The sequence below is a fragment of the Eptatretus burgeri genome, chromosome 6 (genome assembly GCF_056783735.1).
Source record: "Eptatretus burgeri isolate ZD-2024b chromosome 6, Ebu_testis_v1, whole genome shotgun sequence".
NCBI lineage: Eukaryota > Metazoa > Chordata > Myxini > Myxiniformes > Myxinidae > Eptatretus > Eptatretus burgeri.
In genome coordinates, this window is record NC_140966.1 from 12,358,547 (window position 1) to 12,376,075 (window position 17,529).

General features: G+C 37.0%; 4 non-coding genes across 4 annotated transcripts; all 4 read left to right on the forward strand.

The window, feature by feature from the left end:
• The first annotated feature begins 857 nt into the window (after positions 1–857).
• TRNAC-GCA (transfer RNA cysteine (anticodon GCA)) lies at positions 858–929 on the forward strand. Its single transcript has one exon. It is a non-coding gene; the product is annotated as a tRNA-Cys (tRNA).
• A 1,892-nt stretch (positions 930–2,821) lies between these two features.
• TRNAC-GCA (transfer RNA cysteine (anticodon GCA)) lies at positions 2,822–2,893 on the forward strand. Its single transcript has one exon. It is a non-coding gene; the product is annotated as a tRNA-Cys (tRNA).
• Positions 2,894–12,952: 10,059 nt separating this feature from the next.
• Positions 12,953–13,024, forward strand: TRNAC-GCA (transfer RNA cysteine (anticodon GCA)). The gene has a single exon. It is a non-coding gene; the product is annotated as a tRNA-Cys (tRNA).
• Positions 13,025–16,615: 3,591 nt separating this feature from the next.
• Positions 16,616–16,687, forward strand: TRNAC-GCA (transfer RNA cysteine (anticodon GCA)). The gene has a single exon. It is a non-coding gene; the product is annotated as a tRNA-Cys (tRNA).
• The last annotated feature ends 842 nt before the right edge of the window (positions 16,688–17,529 follow it).

The window sequence follows — 17,529 nt, forward strand, 5'->3', positions numbered from 1 at the left end:
ATGAGAATGCCACCAAATTTGGGTTACAACATGAGGACAGGGCCTAGATAAGCTGCAGGTCCAGTGGTCTTATTTTTGTCTTCAGTTATGGAAGCAGAGTGTGACAGCTGTGGGTGTATTTGCAAATGTCTGGTCCAATCACTTCCATTGATCTGAAACTTATCCCCCATGAAGGGAACATTAAATATCGAGTTTGACAGCTGTTGTGGAATTTGCAAATGTCTGGTATATTCACTTTTCTCATTTTCGTGAATCAGAAAAACATTATCCAACACTTATTTTTGTTTCGATAAAGTTAGAATTATTCTGATACTCATTAAACCAAAAAGGAAACAGGAATAATAAATATGGAGTTGACAGCTGTGGAGAGAAAAAAAATTGAACACCAAACCACAAACCTTGCAACGATACTGATTTTGCATCAATAAATAATCATGAGAATGAACTTTCAGGAACTGAAAAGGGAGAAGAGTGTCAAACTATTAATTTGTAATTGGTCACTGGCTTTGGCATCAATGCATTTAATTTATTGTCGACCATTGGTGCAAAAAAGCCACAAGTATGAAACAAACAGATTCAAATGGAACATGCACCACCATGAGAACATTTAAATTCCATCAGATATGGCAACAATCGGGAATTGGTGCTCCCAGCTTACAGCCATGATGGCAGAAGACGTCATTTTCCTTTTTGCTGTCTTCATCCCACCCCATTTATAATCTCATGTGGGCACGGACAACTTGTGGGTTGTGAGTGAAGTGGAAGAAAGAAACCACTGAAAAAGGGAAAGCAAACTGAAGAAAAGAAAGGAGAAACTGATTAATTTATCAAAGCCTTGTTCATGTTTGTCATCATGAGGGGATATAGCTCAGTGGTAGAGCATTTGAGTGCAGTTCAAAATGTCCTCAGTTCAAATCTGAGTGTCCCCTTCATTTCACACTTTTTTGATGATAATTTTATTCATTAAAAACAACATTTTGAAAGGAGGAATTATTCGGTCTGTGATGAGAGTTTTCGTTGTCTTTGTTGAACACCTCAAATAAATATTGAAAGAATGTGAGGAAAAGGAATTTCAAGGTTGCTTTGCATTTCGAAATGATTATTTAACAAATTGTACAAACATGATAAAATGATTCTTATCAAGAAAAATGTACAATTATTATAATGAGAAAACAAGATTATATTTCTCATTGGAGGTTTTATTTCTTTATCGAAAATGTCAATCACACATTGCCAGCACGTCAGCATGAAAGTAGACTGCAATTACTTGAGAAAAACAAAGATTTCTGAATGATGAGGAAGGAGAAGAGAACTAAAAAAAACGACAGAGGAGGGAGCTGATTGAAAGATTTTTTTGGAATTTTAGAAACTTCTGTGTCAAAAACCCATTTTCAATGGAATATTTTAGATTATCTGGAATTTAATTCCACATGAGTATTTTCATCACATTCAGTCAGTCAATCTGTCTGTTTTTGACTTATTCTACCAAAACCGCTGTGTCTATTCGGCTGAAATTTAGCATCAACATTCGTCTCCTGATGTCTGGGAACAGGGATTGCAAACCTCGTTCCCGTCACGTGACATTAAGTCGGTCAAAATGGCCAACACAATCAATTTCTTCAAAAATCTTCTTCTCCAGACACACCAGTCAGAATATTACCAACTTTGGGAAACAACATGAGGAAAGGGTCCTGATGTTAAATTGTGGAGGCCAGGCCGATCAAATGAATGGGAGTGTCTGAATATGTCGGTCACGCAAATTCCTTCAAAAAATCTTCTCCTGATCCACTGGTCAGAATGCCACCAAATTTGGGTTACAACATGAGGACAGGGTATGGATGTTGAATTGCCAAAGTCATGCAAATCAATTCATGGAAAATGTGTCAAAATGGCCGACATCATCAATTTTTGGGAGAAATCGCACAAATTCCTCAAAAAAAAACTTCCTCTCAAGACCTCAAAATGAGAATGCCACCAAATTTGGGTTATAACATTAGGACAGGGCCCAGATAAGCTGCAGGTCCAGTGGTCTTATTTTTGTCTTCAGTTATGGAAACAGAGTGTGACAGCTGTGGGTGTATTTGCAAATGTCTGGTCCATTCACTTCCATTGATCTGAAACTTATCCCCCATAAGGGAACATTAAATATCGAGTTCGACAGCTGTAGGGCTGTTTGCAAATGTCTGGTTTATTCACTTTTCTCATTTTCGTGAATCACAAAAACATTATCCAACACTTATTTTTGTTTCGATAAAGTTAAAATTATTCTGATACTCATTCATCCAAAAAGGAAACAGGAATAATAAATATGGAGTTGACAGCTGTGGAGATAAAAAAAAAATTTGAATATCAAACCACAAACCTTGCAATGATACTGATTTTGCATCAATAAATAATCATGAGAATGCACTTTCAGGAACTGAAAAGGGAGAAGAGTGTCCAACTATTGATTTGTAATTGGTCACTGGCTTTGGTATCAATGCATTTAATTCATTGTCGACCATTGGTGTAAAAAAGCCACAAGTATGAAACAAACAGATTCAAATGGAACACGTCACCACCATGAGAACATTTAAATTCCATCAGATATGGCAACAATCGGGAATTGGTGCTCCCAGCTTACAGCCATGATGGCAGAAGACGTCATTTTCCTTTTTGCTGTCTTCATCCATCCCATTTGGAATCCTGTGTGGGAATGGGAAACTTGTGAGTTGTGATTGAAGTGGAAGAAAGCATCCGTTGAAAAAGCAAAAGCAAACTGAAGAAAAGAAAGGACAAACTGATTAATTAATCAACGGCTTGTTAACTTTTTTCATCATGAGGGGATATAGCTCAGTGGTAGAGCATTTGAGTGCAGTTCAAAATGTCCTCAGTTCGAATCTGAGTGTCCCCTTCAGTAGGATCTTTTTTGATGATTATCTTTTCACTCAATTCAACAACTTGAAAGGAGAAATTGTTTGGTTTGTGATGTCATTTTGTGTTGTCTTGATTGAACATCTCGAATAAATATTGAAAGAATATGTATAAAAGGAATGCCAAGGTTGTTTAACATTTCCAAATGATGGAGAAATAAATCATAATTATATAAACGATGAAAGGACTCTTATCATGACAAACAGACAATTATTATGCTGTGAAAACATCGTCATATTTCGAAATCAAAAGTTTCATTTCTTCATCTAAAATGTCAATAATTTATTGCAAACACATCAGCATTAAAATATATTGAAATTAATTAAGAGAACCGATAATTTCTGAATGACAAGAAGGAAGAAGTGAACGATAAAACACAAGAGACGAGGGAGTTGATTGAAAGATTTTCTTTGCATTTTGAGAAGTTCTGCCTCAAAAACCCATTTACAATGTAATATATTTTGATTATCTGGAATTTAATTAAACATCAGGTATTGTCATCATGAACCGTCCATCCGTCTCTTTTTTTACTTCTCCGGGCAAACCGTTGGGTCCATCCGGCTGAAATTTGGCAGCAACGTTCCTCTCGTGATTGGTAACAGGGATTAAAAACCTCGTTTTGGTCACCCGGCTTGAAGAAGGTCAAAATGGTGACAAAGCAAATTTCTTCAAAAATGTTCTTCTCCAGATCCACCACTCAGAATTGTACCACATTTGGGTTACAACCTAATGCCAGGGTGAGAATGTTCAATGACGAAAGTCATGCCGACCAAGTGACGGAATTGTGTCAAAATTGCACATATTTTCAATGTTTGGGAGAATTGCATGAATTCCTTTTAAAAACCTTCCACTGCAGACCCACCAGGTATGCCACTAAATTTGGATTCTTTCATGAGGCCAGGGACGAGATAAACTGCAGGTCCAGTGGTCTTATTTTTATCTTTACATATGGAAACAGAGTGTGACAGCTGTTGATGTGTTTACAAATGTCTGGAAAATTCACTTTTCTCGTTTTTGTTAATCAAAAAAAAATTGTCCAACACATATTTTTGTTTCGATAAAGTTAGAATTGTTCTGAAATTCAATCGCCCAGAAAGGGAACAGGAACATAAATATGGAGTTTGAGAGCTGTGGAGATAAAATATTGAATATCAAACCACAAAGCTTGAAATGACACTGATTTAACATCAATGAATAATCATGAGAATGCACTTTGAGGAACAGAAAATGAAGAAGAGGATCCAACTATTAATTTGTAATTGGTCACAGGGTTTCGCACGAATGCAATTATTTTATTATGGACCATTGGTCCAAAAATCACACGTATGAAACAAACAGTTTCAAATGGAACGCGTCACCGCCATGAGAACATTTAAATTCCATCAGATGGAGCAATAATTGGGAATTGGTGCTCCCAGTTTGTTGGCTTGATAAGAGAAGACGCCATTTTCCTTTTTGCCTTCTCCATCCAACCCCATTTATAATCTCATGTGGTCACAGAAAACTTGTGGGTTGTGAGTGAAATGGAAGAAAGAAACCACTGAAAAAGGGAAAGCAAACTGAAGAAAAGAAGGGAAAACTTATTAATTTATCAAAGGCTTGTTCATCTTTTTCATCATGAGTGGATATAGCTCAGTGGTAGAGCATTTGAGTGCAGTTCAAAATGTCCTCAGTTCAAATCTGAGTGTCCTCTTCATTTAACACTTTTTTGATGATAATTTTTTCATGAATAACAACAATTTGAAAGGAGGAATTATTCGGTCTGTAATGAGAGTTTTCATTGTCTTTGCTGAACACCTCAAATAAATATTAAAAGAATGTGAGGAAAAGGAATTTCAAGGTTGCTTTGCATTTCGAAATGATTATTCAACAAATTGTGCAAACATGATTAAAGGAATCTTATCAAGAAAAATGTACAATTATTATACTGAGTAAACAACATTATATTTCCAACTGGAGGTTTTATTTCTTTATCCAAAATGTCAATCACACATTGCCAGCACATCAGCATGAAAGTAGACTGCAATTAATTCAGAAACAACAAAGATTTCTGAATGATGAGGAAGGAGAAGAGAACTAAAAAATACGACAGAGGAGGGAGCTGATTGAAAGATTTTTTTGTAATTTGAGAAACTTCTCTCTTAAAAATCCATTTACAATGGAATATTTTTCGATTATCTGGAATTTAATTCCACATGAGTATTTTCATCACATTCAGTCAGTCACTGTGTCTGTTTTTGACTTATTCGACCAAAACCGCTGTGTCTATCTGGCTGAAATTTAGCAGCAACATTCCTCTCCTGATGTCTGGTAACAGGGATTGCAAACCTCGCTCCCGTCACGTGACATTAAATCGGTCAAAATTGCCGACACAGTAAATTTCTTCAAAAATCTTCTTCTCCAGATCCACCTGTCAGAATATTACCAACTTTGGGATATGAAATGAGGAAAGGGTCCTGATGTTAAATTGCGGAGGCCAGGCCGATCAAATGACTGGGAGTGTGTGAAAATGTAGGTCACACAAATTCCTTCAAAAATTCTTCTCCTGATCCATTGGTCAGAATGCTACCAAATTTGGGTTACAACATGAGGCTGGGGTATGGATGTTTAATTGCCAAAGTCATGCAAATCAATTTATGGAAAATGTGTCAAAATGGCCGACATCATCAATTTATGGGAGAAATCGCACGAATTCCTCATAAAAAAAAACTTCCTCTCAAGACCTCCAAATGAGAATACCACCAAATTTGGGTTATAACATTAGGACAGGGCCCAGATAAGCGACAGGTCCAGTGGTCTTATTTTTATCTTCAGATATGGAAACAGAGCGTGACAGATGTGGATGTGTTTGCCAATGTCTGGAAAATTCACTTTTCTCGTTTTTATTCATCAGAAAAACCTTATTCAACATATATTTTTATTTCGATAAAGTTAGAATTGTTCTGAAATTTCATCGCCCAGAAAGGGAACAGGAACATGAATAAGGAGTTTCACAGCTGTGGAGAGAAAAAAAATTGAATATCAAACCACAAAGCTTGCAATGACACTGATTTAACATCAATGAATAATCATGAGAATGAACTTTGAGGAACTGAAAAAGGAAGAAGAATTTCAAACTATAAATTTGTATTTGGTCACTTGCTTTGGCACGAATACAATTATTTTATTATGGACCATTGTTTCAAAAAATCAGACGTCTGAAACAAACAGTTTCCAATGTAACACGTCACCACCATGAGAACATTTAAATTCGATCACATGTGGCAATAATTTGGAATTGGTACTCCCAGCTTGCTGGCTTGACAACAGAAGACGCCATTTTCCTTTTTGCCATCTCCAGCCCACCCCATTTAGAATCTCACGAGACAGTACCCGCCCGTAGGGCGGGGAGGGAATGAAGGGAGGGAATGAAGGGAGGGAATGGAAAGGCAGTGTTAGGGTTAGTGTTAGGGTTAGGGTTAGGGTTAGGGTTGGGGTTGGGGTTGGGGTTGGGGTTAGGGTTAGGGTTAGGGTTAGGGTTCGCTGTTAGGGTTAGGGTTAGGGTTCGATAACCCTAACCCTCACCCTAACCCCAACAGCTTAGGTATCTTATTGTATCCAACGGTTTGGCCGTCTATAAAGGACAAACAAACATGAAAAATTGATGTTTTAGTCAATTTATGACGTCATAACTCGAAAACCAGAAGTCGGAAGTGAATGATGTAAATCAACTGTGTCATTTAATTTTGATTATCTGTTGAATGGCATTGGTCCCGTCTCAATCGGATGAAATTGACTCGGTGACCATGACACCTTGTCCCCGTGACCTTCAACCTTGAACTTGACCCACCCATGTCTGTTCTCATGACCCAAGGATCACTCATGCCAAGTTACATCTCATTCCATCCAATGGTTCGGCCGCCTATAAAGGACGAACAAACATACATACAAACATATTCTGTTTTTTAGTATCGTATACGAGCAAAGTTCCCGCCCATGGGTGGGTACAGTTATCTGTTGAATGGCGTTGGTCCCGTCTCAATCGGATGAAATTGAGAAATTGACATTATCTGGTGACCTTGACCCCGTGACCTTTGACCTTGACCTTGACCTTGATCCCCTTATGTCCGTTCTCAAGGATCACATATGCCAAGTTTCATCTCATTCTATCCAACGGTTTGGCTGTCTATAAAGGACAAACCAACATGAAAAATTGACGTTTTAGTCAATTTATGACGTCATAACTCGAAACCGGAAGTCTGAAGTGAATGTCGTCAATCAACTGTGTCATTTAATTTTGATTATCCGTCGAATTGCATTGGTCCCGTCTCGATCGGATGAAATTGACACGATGACCTTGACCCCTTGACCCCGTGACCTTTGACCTTGAATTTGACCCTCCCCCCCCCCTATGTCCGTTCTCATGTCCCAAGGATCACTCATGCCAAGTTTCATCTCATTCCATCCAACGGTTCGGCCGCCTATAAAGGACGAACAAACATACATACAAACATATTCTGTTTTTTTTTAGAATTGTCAATGTGGTCACGGACAACTTGTGGGTTGTGAGTGAAGGGGAAGAAAGAAACCACTGAAAAAGGGAAAGCAAACTGAAGAAAAGAAAGGAGAAACTGATTAATTTATCAAAGACTTGTTCATGTTCGTCATCATGAGGGGATATAGCTCAGTACTAGAGCATTTGAGTGCAGTTCAAAATGTCCTCAGATCAAATCTGAGTGTCCCCTTCATTTAACACTTTTTTGATGATAATTTTTTTTCGCGAAAAACAACAATTTGAAAGGAGGAATTATTCGGTCTGTGATGAGAGTTTTCATTGTCTTTGTTGAACACCTCAAATAAATATTGAAATAATGTGAGGAAAAGGAATTTCAAGATTGCTTTGCATTTCGAAATGATTGTTGAACAAATTGTACAAACATGATTAAAGGAATCTTATCAAGACAAATATACAATTATTATACTGAGAAAACAACATTATATTTCTAATTGGAGGTATTATTTCTGAATCTGAAATGTCAATCACACATTGCCAGCACATCAACATGAAAGTTACTGCAATTACTTCAGAAAAACAAAGATTTCTGAATGATGAGGAAGGAGAAGAGAACTAAAAAAAACGACAGAGGAGGGAGCTGATTGAAAGATTTTTTGGAATTGTCGAAACTTCTGTCTCAAAGACCCATTTACAATGGAATATTTTTTGATTATCTGTAATTTAATTCCACATGAGGTATTTTCATCATATGCAGTCAGTCCTTCTATTTCTGTTTTTGACTCATTCTGCCAAACCGCTGGGTCTCTCAGGCTGATATTGAGCAGAAACGTTCCTCTCCTGGAAGCTGGGAACAGGGATTGCAAACCTCGTTCCGGTCACGTGACATGAAGTCGGTCAAAATGGCCGACACAGTAAATTTCTTCAAAAATCTTCTTCTCCAGACAAACCTGTCAGAATATTACCAAATTTGGGATAAAATATGAGGAAATGGTCCTGATGTTAAATTGCAGAAACTAGGATGATCAAATGACTGGGAGTGTGTGAAAATGGTGGTCACACAAATTCCTTCTAAAATCTTCTTCTCCTGATCCACAGGTCAGAATGCTCCCAAATTTGGGTTACAACATGAGGCCGGGATATGGATATTAATTTGCAAAAATCATGCAAATCAATTGATGTAAAATATGTCAAAATGGCCGACATCGTCAATATTTGTTGGAAATCGCACAAATTCCTCAAGTAAACTTCTTCTCAAGACCTCCAAATGAGAATGCCACCAAATTTGGGTTATAACATTAGGACAAGGCCTAGATAAGCTGCAGGGCCATGTGGTCTTATTTTTGTCTTCAGTTGGGAAACAAAGTGTGACAGCTGTGGTTGTATTTGCAAATGCCTGCTCCATTCACTTCCATTGATCGGAAACTTATCCCCCCCATGAAGGGAACATTAAATATCGAGTTTGACAGCAGTAGAGGGATTTGCAAATGTCTGGTTTATTCACTTTTCTCATTTTTGTGAATCACAAAAACATTAGCCAACACTTCTTTTTGTTTCGATAAAGTTAGAATTATTCTGATACTCAATCGTCCAAAAAGGAAAGAGGAATAATAGATATGGAGTTTGACAGTTGTGGAGATCAAAAAAATTGAATATCAAACGACAAAGCTTGCAATGATACTGATTTTACATCACTAAATAATCATGAGAATGAACTTTCAGGAACTGAAAAGGGAGAAGAGTGTCCAACTATTCATTTGTAATTGGTCACTGGCTTTGGCAACAATGCATTTAATTCATTGCCGACCATCAGTGTAAAAAAGCCACAAGTTTGAAACAAACAGATTCAAATGGAACATGTCACCACCATGAGAACATTGAAATTCCATCAGATATGGCAACAATCGGGAATTGGTGCTCCCAGCTTACAGCCATGATGGCAGAAAACAACATTTTCCTTTTTGCTGTCTTCATCCATCCCATTTGGAATCCTGTGTGGGCACGGGCAACTTGTGAGTTGTGAGTGAAGTGGAAGAAAGCAAAAGCAAACTGAAGAAAAGAAAGGACAAACTGATTACTTTATTAAAAGCTTTTCATAATTCACATCATGAGGGGATATAGCTCAGTGGTAGAGCATTTGAGTGCAGTTCGAAATGTCCTCAGTTCAAATCTGAGTGTCCCCTTTTGTAGGATCTTTTTTGATGATTATCTTTTCACTAAATTCAATAACTTGAAAGGAGGAATTATTTGGTTTGTGATGTAATTTTGTTTTGTCGTTATTGAACACCTCAAATAAATATTGAAAGAATTTGTACAAAAGGAATGCCAAGGTTGTTTTCCATTTCTAAATGAGGGAGAAATAGATCATAATTATATGAACGATTAAAGGACTCTTATCATGAGAAACAGACAATTATTTTGCTGTGAAAACATCGTCATATTTCGAAATGAAAAGTTTCATTTCTTGATCTAAAATGTCAATCATTTATTGCAAACAGATCAGCATTAAAATAGACTGCAATTAATTTTGAAAAACCCTTATTTCTGAATTACAAGAAGGAAGAAGTGAACGATAAAACACGACAGACGAGGGAGCTGATTGAAAGATTTTCTTTGCAGTTTGAGAAGTTCTGCCTCAAAAACCCATTTACAATGTAATATATTTTGATAATTTGGAATTTAATTCAACATCAGGGATTGTCATCATGAACCGTCCATCCGTCTCTTTTTTTACTTCTCCGGGCAAACCGTTGGGTCCATCCGGCTGAAATTTGGCAGCAACGTTCCTCGCGTGATTGGTAACAGGGCTTGAAAACCTCGTTCCGGTCACGTGGTTTCAGTCGGTCAAAATGGCTGACAAAGCAAATTTCTTCAAAAATGTTCTTCTCCAGACCCACCACTCAGAATTGTACCACATTTTGGTTACAACCTAATGCCAGGGTGAGAATGTTCAATGACGAAAGTCATGCCGACCAAGTGACGGAATTGTGTCAAAATGACACACATTTTCAATGTTTGGGAGAATTGCATAAATTCCTTTTAAAAACCTTCCTCTCCAGACTCACGAGGTATGCAACTAAATTTGGCTTTTAACAGGAGGCCAGGGACCAGAGAAGCTGGAGGTCCAGTGGTCTTATTTTTATCTTTACATATGGAAACAGAGTGTGACAGCTGTTGATGTGTTTACAAATGTCTGGAAAATTAACTTTTCTCGTTTTTGTTAATCAGAAAAACACATTATCCAACACATATTTTTGTTTCGATCAAGTTAGAATTGTTCTGAAATTCAATGACTTCCCAGAAAGGGAACAGGAACATAAATATGGAGTTTGAGAGCTGTGGAGATAAAATATTGAATATCAAATCATAAAGCTTGCAATGACACTGATTTAACATTAATGAATAATCTTGAGAATGCACTTTGAGGAACTGAAAAGGAAGAAGAGTATCCAACTATTAATTTGTAATTTGTCACGGACTTTGGCACGAATAGAATTATTTTATTATGGACCATTGGTACAAAAATCACACGTCTGAAACAAACAGTTTCAAATGGAATGCGTCACCGCCATGAGAATATTTAAATTCCATCAGATGGAGCAATAATTGGGAATTGGTGCTCCCAGTTTGTTGGCTTGACAACAGAAGACGCCATTTTCCTTTTTGCCTTCTCCATCCCACCCCATTAATAATCTCATGTGGGCACGGACAACTTGTGGGTTGTGAGTGAAGTGGAAGAAAGAAACCACTGAAAAAGGGAAAGCAAATTGAAGAAAAGAAAGGAGAAACTGATTAATTTATCAAAGGCTTGTTCATGTTTGTTATTATGAGGTGATATAGCTCAGTGGTGGAGCATTTGAGTGCAGTTCAAAATGTCCTCAGTTTGAATCAGAGTGTCCCCTTCAGTAAGATCTTTTTTGATGATTATCTTTTCACAACATTCAACAACTTGAAAGGAGGAATTATTCGGTTTGTGATGTAATTTTGTGTTGTCTTTATTGAACATCTCAAATAAATATTGATAGAATATGTATAAAAGGAATGCCAAGGTTGTTTTCCATTTCCAAATGATGGAGAAATAAATCATAATTATATAAACGATGAAAGGACTCTTATCATGACAACAGACAATAATTATGCTGTGAAAACATCGTCATATTTCGAAATGAAAAATTTCATTTCTTGATCTAAAATGTCAATAATTTATTGCAAACACATCAGCATTAAAATAGACTGCAATTAATTAAGAGAACCAATAATTTCTGAAGGACAAGAAGGAAGAAGTGAACGATAAAACACGACAGACGAGGGAGCTGATTGAAAGATTTTCTTTGCAGTTTGAGAAGTTCTGCCTCAAAAACCCATTTGCAATGTAATATATTTTGATTATCTGGAATTTAATTAAACATCAGGTATTGTCATCATGCACCGTCCAACCGTTTCTTTTTGACTTCTCCGGGCAAACTGTTGGGTCTATCCGGCTGAAATTTGGCAGCAACGTTCCTCTCGTGATTGGTAACAGGGATTAAAAATCTCGTTCCGGTCACGTGGTTTCAGTCGGTCAAAATGGCTGACAAAGCAAATTTCTTCAAAAATGTTCTTCTCCAGATCCACCACTCATAATTGCACCACATTTGGGTTACAACCTAATGCCAGGGTGAGAATGTTCAATGACGAAAGTCATGCCGACCAAGTGACGGAATTGTGTCAAAATTGCACACATTTTCAATGTTTGGGAGAATTGCATAAATTCCTTTTAAAAAGCTTCCTCTCCAGACCCACCAGGGAGTATGCCACTAAATTTGGGTTATAACACGAGGCCAGGGCCCAGATAAGCTGGAGGTCCAGTGGTCATATTTTTATCTTCAGATATGGAAACAGAGTGTGACAGATGTGGATGTGTTGTCAAATGTCTGGAAAATTCACTTTTCTCGTTTTTGTTAATCAGAAAAACACATTATCCAACAAATATTTTTGTTTCGATCAAGTTAGAATTGTTCTGAAATTCAATCGCCCAGAAAGGGAACAGGAACATAAATATGGAGTTTAGGAGCTGTGGAAATAAAATATTGAATGTCAAACTACAAAGCTTGAAATGACACTGATTTAACATCAATAAATAATCATGAGAATGAACTTTGAGGAACTGAAAAAGGAAGAAGGGAATCCAACTCTTAATTTGTAATTGGTCACGGGGTTTGGCACGAATACAATTATTTTATTATGGACCATTGGTACAAAAATCATACGTCTGAAACAAACAGTTTCAAATGGAACTCGTCACCGCCAGGAGAACATTTAAATTCCATCAGATGGAGCAATAATTTGGAATTGGTGCTCCCATTTTGCTGGCTTGACAAGAGAAGACGCCATTTTCCTTTTTGCCATCTCCATTCCACCCCATTTATAATCTCATGTGGGCACGGACAACTTGTGGGTTGTGAGTGAAGTGGAATAAAGAAACCACTGAAAAAGGGAAAGCAAATTGAAGAAAAGAAAGGAAAAGTTATTAATTTATCAAAGGCTTGTTCATGTTTGTCATCATGAGGGGATATAGCTCAGTGGTAGAGCATTTGAGTGCAGTTCAAAACGTCCTCAGTTCAAATCTGAGTGTCCCCTTCATTTAACGCTTTTTTGATAATAGCTTTTTTCATTAAAAACAACAATTTGAAAGGAGGAATTATTCGGTCTGTCATGAGAGTTTTCGTTGTCTTTGTTGAACACCTCAAATAAATGTTGAAATAATGTGAGGAAAAGGAATTTCAAGGTTGCTTTGCATTTCGAAATGATTAGTTAACAAATTGTACAAACATGATAAAATGATTCTTATCAAGAAAAATGTACAATTATTATAATGAGAAAACAACATTATATTTCTAATTGGAGGTTTTATTTCTTTATCTAAAATGTCAATCACTTATTGCCAGTACATCAGCATGAAAGTAGACTGCAATTACTTCAGAAACAACAAAGATTTCTTAATGATGAGGAAGGAGAAGTGAACTAAAAAAAACGACAGAGGAGGGAGCTGATTGAAAGTTTTTTTGGAATTTTCGAAATTTCTGTCTCATAAACCCATTTACAATGGAATATTTTTAGATTATCTGGAATTTAATTCCACATGAGTATTTTCATCACATTCAATCAGTAACTCTGTCTCTGTTTTTGACTTATTTGGCCAAAGCACTGTGTCTATCCAGCTGAGATTTCGCAGCAACATTCCTCTCCTGATGTCTGGTAACAGGGATTGCAAACCTCGTTCCCGTCACGTGACATAAAGTCGGTCAAAATGGCCAACACAGTAAATTTCGTCAAAAATCTTCTTCTCCAGATCCACCTGTCAGAATATTACCAACTTTGGGAAACAACATGAGGAAAGGGTCCTGATGTTAAATTGCGGTGGCCAGGCCGATGAAATGAAGGGGAGTGTGTGAAAATGGTGGTCACACAAATTCCTTCAAAAAATCTTCTCCTGATCCACTGGTCAGAATGCCACCAAATTTGGGTTACAACATGAGGACAGGGTGTGGATGTTAAATTTCGAAAGCCATGCAAATCAATCAATGGGAAATGTGTTAAAACGGCCAATATCATCAATTTTTGGGAGAAATCACACAAATTACTCAGAAAAACTTCCTCTCAAGACCTCCAAATGAGAATGCCACCAACTTTGGGTTATAACATTAGGACAGGGCCAAGATAAGCTGCAGGTCCAGTGTTCTTATTTTTGTCTTCAGTTCTGGAAACAGAGTGTGACAGCTGTGGGTGTATTTGCAAATGTCTGGTCCATTCACTTCCATTGATTGGAAACTTATCCCCCCATAAAGGGAACATTAAATATCGAGTTTGACAACTGTAGGGGTGTTTGCAAATGTCTGGTATATTCACTTTTCTCATTTTCGTGAATCACCAAAACATTATCCAACACTTATTTTTGTTTCGATAAAGTTTGAATTATTCTGAAACTCATTCGTCTAAAAAGGAAACAGGAACATAAATATGGAGTTGACAGCTGTGGAGATAAAAAAAAATTGAATATCAAACCACAAACCTTGCAATGACACTGATTTTACATAAATAAATAATCATGAGAATGAACTTTCAGGAACTGAAAAGGGAGAAGAGTATCCAACTATTAATTTGTAATTGGTCACTGGCTTTGGCAACAATGCATTCAATTCATTGTCGACCATTGGTGTAAAAAGCCACAAGTATGAAACAAACAGATTGAAATGGAACACGTCACCACCATGAGAACATTTAAATTCCATCAGATATGGCAACAATCGGGAATTGGTGCTCCCAGCTTACAGCCATGATGGCAGAAAACGTCATTTTCCTTTTTGCTGTCTTCCTCCATCCCATTTGGAATCCTGTGTGGGAACGGGAAACTTTTGAGTTGTGAGTGAAGTGGAAGAAAGCAAAAGCAAACTGAAGAAAAGAAAGGACAAACTGATTAATTTATCAAAAGCTTATTCATTATTTTCATCAATGAGGGGATATTGCTCAGTGGTAGAGCATTTGAGTGCAGTTTAAAATGTCCTCAGTTCAAATCTGAGTGTCCCCTTCAGTTTAATCTTTTTTGATGATTATCTTTTCACGAAATTCAACAACTTGAAAGGAGTAATTATTCGGTTTGTGATGTCATCATGTGTTGTCTTTTTTGAACACCTCAAATAAATATTGAAAGAATATGCATAAAAGGAATGCCAAGGTTGTTTTCCATTTCCAACTGATGGAGAAATAAATCATAATTATATCAACGATGAAAGGACTCTTATCATGACAAACAGACAATTATTATGGTTTGAAAACATCGTCATATTTCGAAATGGAAAGTTTCATTTCTTCATCTAAAATGTCAATCATTTATTGCAAACACATCAGCATTAAAATAGACTGCAATTGATTCAGAGAAATGCTAATTTCTCAATGACAAGAAGGACGAAGTGAACGATAAAACACGACAGAGGAGGGAGCTGATTGAAAGATTTTCTTTGCAGTTTGAGAAGTTCTGCCTCAAAAATCCATTTACAATGTCATATATTTCGATAATATGGAATTTAATTCAACATCAGGGATTGTCATCATGAACTGTCCATCCGTCTCTTTTTTGGCTTCTCCGGGCAAACCGTTGGGTCCATCCGGCTGAAATTTGGCAGCAACGTCCCTCTCGTGACTGGTAACAGGGCTTGAAAACCTCGTTCCGGTCACGTGGTTTCAGTCGGTCAAAATGGTTGACAAAGCAAATTTCTTCAAAAATGTTCTTCTCCAGACACATCACTCAGAATTGTACCACATTTGGGTTACAACCTAATGCCAGGGTGAGAATGTTCAATGACGAAGGTCATGCCGACCAAGTGACGGAATTGTGTCAAAATTGCACACATTTTCAATGTTTGGGAGAATTGCATAAATTCCTTTTTAAAATCTTCCTCTCCAGACTCACCAGGTATGCCACTAAATTTGGGTTATAACATGAGGCCAGGGACCAGAGAAGCTGCAGGTCCAGTGGTCATATTTTTGTCTTTGGATCTGGAAACAGAGTGTGACAGCTTTGGATGTGTTTGCAAATATCTGGAAAATTCACTTTTCTCGTTTTTATTAATCAGAAAAGCATCATTTAAACACATATTTTTGTTTCGATAAACTGAGAATTGTTCTGAAATTCAATCGCCCAGAAAGGGAACAGGAATAAATATATGGAGTTTGACAGCTGTGGAAATAAAAAATTGAATATCAAAACACAAAGCTTGCAATGACACTGATTTAACATCAATGAATAATCATGAGAATGAACTTTGAGGAACAGAAAAGGAAGAAGATTATCCAACTATTAATTTGTAATTGGTCACGGGGTTTGGAACGAATACAATTATTTTGTTATTGACTATTAGAACAAAAAATCACACGTATGAAACAAACCATTTCAAATGGAATGCGTCACCGCCATGAGAACATTTAAATTCCATAAGATGGAGCAATAATTTGGAATTGGTGCTCCCATTTTGCTGGCTTGATAAGAGAAGACGCCATTTTCCGTTTTGCCATCTCCATCCCACCCCATTTATAATCTCATGTGGGCATGGGAAACTTGTGAGTTGTGAGTGAAGTGGAAGAAAGAAACCACTGAAAAAGGGAAAGCAAATTGAAGAAAAGAAAGGAAAACTTATTAATTTATCAAAGCCTTGTTCATCGTTGTCATCATGAGGGGATATAGCTCAGTGGTAGAGCATTTGAGTGCAGTTCAAAATGTCCTCAGTTCAAATCTGAGTGTCCCCTTCATTTAACGCTTTTTTGATGATAATTTTTTCATGAATAACAACAATTTCAAAGGAGGAATTATTCGATCTGTGATGAGAGTTTTCATTGTCTTTGTTGAACACCTCGAATAAATATTAAAAGAATGTGAGGAAAAGGAATTTCAAGGTTGTTTTGCATTTCGAAAAGATTGTTTAACAAAGTGAACAAACATGATTTAAGGAATCTTCTCAAGAAAAATGCACAATTATTACACTGAGAAAACAACATTATATTTCTCATTGGAGGTTTTATTTCTTTATCTAAAATGTCAATCACACATTGCCAGCACGTCAGCATGAAAGTAGACTGCAATTACTTCAGAAACAACAAAGATTTCTGAATGATGAGGAAGGAGAAGAGAACTAAAAAAAACGACAGAGGAGGGAGCTGGTGGAAAGATTTTTTTGGAATTTTAGAAACTTCTGTCTCAAAAACCCATTTACAATGGAATATTTTTCGATTATCTGGAATTTAATTCCACATGAGGTATTTTCATCACATTCAGTCAGTCACTGTGTCTCTGTTTTTGACTTATTCGGCCGAAGCGCTGTGTCTATTCGGCTGAAATTTAGCAGCAACATTCCTCTCCTGATGTCTGGTCACAGGGATTGCAAACCTCGCTCCCGTCACGTGACATTAAGTTGGTTAAAATGGCCGACACAGTAAATTTCTTCAAAAATCTTCTTCTCCAGACAAACCTGTCAGAATATTACCAAATTTGGGATAAAATATGAGGAAAGGGTCCTGATGTTAAATTGCGGTGGCCAGGCCGATCAAATGAATGGGAGTGTGTGAAAATGGTGGTCACACAAATTCCCTCA